This window comes from Dendrobium catenatum, unplaced genomic scaffold (assembly GCF_001605985.2).
Source record: "Dendrobium catenatum unplaced genomic scaffold, ASM160598v2 fragScaff_scaffold_716, whole genome shotgun sequence".
NCBI lineage: Eukaryota > Viridiplantae > Streptophyta > Magnoliopsida > Asparagales > Orchidaceae > Dendrobium > Dendrobium catenatum.
The window spans coordinates 14,330,316-14,333,763 of NW_021319178.1; positions in this window are offsets into that span (position 1 = coordinate 14,330,316).

The window sequence follows — 3,448 nt, forward strand, 5'->3', positions numbered from 1 at the left end:
AATCACTTCATAGAGCTTAGTCTTCGTTAGGGACATATTTTGACCGCTACTATCTTGCTACTTCATGAAAATTTTGTACTAAAAAACTGATTTAAAAAACAATAAGAAAACTATCGCAAATGAAGCCTTAACCATAAGTCTAATACAAGCGCAATACTCAATCATGAATTTGTATATCTAATAAACTATTAGTATTTATCATCCAAATAAAATGCTTATGCATATCTTCATCAAATTCCACTGAGCCCTCTAAATAATCAGCTTTAAAAAATGTGCTTACTTCCATTCTAGCCTTCTTCATCATCATCGATCAGTCCTCAAAACCCTAAGAAAATATAACCTCCCTAAGCTATTTGCATCACATGTTGCGAAATTTCTATAAGTGGACACATATACTTATACATATAAATAAAGTCTTATACATTAGAAGCTATCTAAAATTAAGCCAATTAAATTCCTGATCTATTTAAGTATTAAATTATTATTTGGCTTGTGTGACATCTCAATTAAATTTTATATGGAATCAATTTTTTAAGAGGCCAGATATTTATTTTATTTTAATGACGGACTGAAATAAATTATTTACACTTAAAGTATAAAAGGGTCGTGGTCCGATCCCCAGTTTAAGTGGTTAAGTTCTCATTTCTCATCTTGAGTGAAAAGAAGGGGTCTCTCGCTCTCTTGGAGAATGCCGCTCAAAACGTGGAAGACCGAATACCTCAATTCTGCATTTCAATGGATTCAGATACACTTCCGAAAATTCTTCTCGATGATTTGACACATGACTTTTGAAGACGATCGAATTTATTTTTTGTGTCTCCATTGATTCCTAACATCACCTTCTCATTGCTTTTGACACAGTGAGAAAATATAACAAAAATTAGTTGTCATCACACCATATATTCCATATGATTTCTTCTCTTTGCCATCAACTAAATCATAAATGCATGCACGCCCCACCCCTCCCTCCCTTCTACGTTGCATGTGATCTGCTCCTGTCGGTGATCATCTATCCATTCTGTTCATTTATTTAAAAGCCACTGTCCTCAATTACTAAGCTTTCTTTTGGGGCAGCTTTCTTACTTCTTCAAGCCGTTTTTTTAATAAAAAACTGCTTTAAAAAATAGTAAGAAAACGTTATAGAAGCTAAAGACACTATAAGAAAATCGATCATTACCTGCGGTAATTTCCGACCGTTTTGATATATTATCCGGCGGTTTGTGAAATTTCTAGCAATTTTCTAGCGGTTTATAAACCGCCGGAATAAACTGCATAATAAATGAAAACCGGCGGTCATTTTCTAGAGGCGAAATTTTTTGGCAGTTTTTTTACGGCTAAAACAGCCGGATATTAATGAACCCAAAACCGCGGGTAAACCGCCGGAAACTTCCAGCACAAAAACTACAGGGGACAGCCGGTTTATTGCCTGCGGTATTACCGCCGCTATATCCATTGGCCAATCCGCCGGTAAGTTTCGACGGCCAACTGATCTCCGGTATTCAGCAAATTTCATGTAGTGATAAATAAATTGAAAGGATATGAGCGAAGTAGAAGCTGTAAATGGCTTCTGCTGTAAAAAGAGAATAATTCTTTCATTTCCCTGCTCAGCTTTCAGTAGAGTTTAGGCAGTCAGGTTTGGCAGAAACTTTTGACATTTTAAGTAAACTTTGATATAAAATTAGTTATAATAATTCAATTCATTGGACTTTTTTGAGTTGAATATTGCGTTCTACTTGCATGAAAAGGGCCACAATATATTGCTCTTCCCATTGAATGTAAGAAGCTATAAATATAATTCAAGAGGATGTGTTGTTTGAGTTCTTGGAAGAATATTAGTAGTTATGGCACTTATTGTGAGGGAAGGCTATGGCATATGGCTCATGTGGGCAATGGTTTAGGTGTGGTTCTTGCATGTGAAGTTCGCGGCATAAGTCTTATTGGCAATGATTATGATGTGGATCTTACGAATGATATTTGTGATATGGGATCTTTCAGCGATGGTCGCAACATAGATCATGATTTGTCGTGACTTAAGGATCTATTTGTTGGAACGGCTTTCTCGATGTTTTGCTTTTTAGACATCTATCATAATTTTGTTTAGTTATTATTCTTTGTTGCTTTCTCACAGCATTTCAGAAATTTCTATGACGGAAAGTCGCTTTTTTCTAACTAAAGCTTTGTAGTACAAAGATTAAAAATTTTGTACCAAAAAATCGCTTTAAGAAGCAGTAAGAAAGTAATCTCAAACGAAACCTAAGCCTTTTTAGGACTACCTCTACCTTTCTTAAGATAGGCTAAATCTAATATATATGCTCTCCTAACTGGACACAATAAATGAAGAAGGCTGACGGTTTATGTGACCAAATCATTCAAGGCGGCTCTCTCTAATCTTATCTGTCACTGGAGCTACGCCAACTTTTTCACGTTTGCTTTCTGTTTATAAGAGTGAAGCCACTCATCCAGCTTAGCATCCTCATCTCTGCCACACTTAACTTAATTTTATGATTTTCTGTTAATGACCAATATTCTTCGTCATAAAGTATTGCAGGTCTCACAATCATCTCGTAGAATTTTCTTTTAAATTTAAGAGGGACTTTTTTATCACAATAGGCCCGATGCATTCCTCCGCTTCAACCATCCAATTTTATGCTCTATCCTTTAATTTTAAATTATTTGACTTTTTAATATTCAAATGAAATTTTTAATTGTTAATTAAGCAAAGGGAAAATTGCCAGCAAGATTACTTATCAAATTAAAAGGTGTTCAGTACAGTTATTAATTGTTGGTTTGGTCTTCTTCTGGAAGTCACATGCAAGTTACTTTGGGAAGCCAAGCAAACCTACAAACATGAAAATACAAGACTGAAATTTAAAAAAATTAAGTCATCAAATTTTAATGAGACCAAATTTATAAGTTTTTAAATTTATTTTGAAATAAAAAAAAAGTATAAATATTTTATTAAAAATTATGCTAAAACAAATAATCATATTGTTCGTTTATTAATAGCTAAAAAAATAAAAAATATTATATTTTGCATTAATTAATTATTTTCAAATGATGCCTAAAATTTATGAGCTAGATTGATCCATCTATATCCCATTTTTTATATATAACCTAAAATAAAATATTAAATGTAAAACAAATTAGAAAATCATAGAATATATAAAAATAAACAAGAAAAGTGATAATTAGGCATTCTAGAAGCTCTAATGACCTATTTTGTTTGATTTGAAATTAAATAAAATCGGTGTAAAGTATTTCAATGCAATGTTTTAAAATATTAGGGTTTTAGTTGAAGCAAAAGAAATATAAAGTAAAATTTTCAAGTAATTGGAATTCAACATATATCTAGTTCAATTTTGATGTACTTGCAAATCATTAGATTTGTTCAATTTTCAAATACACTGCAAATTCTCTTTCTCTGTCACTTCCTATCATTGTAGTCGCT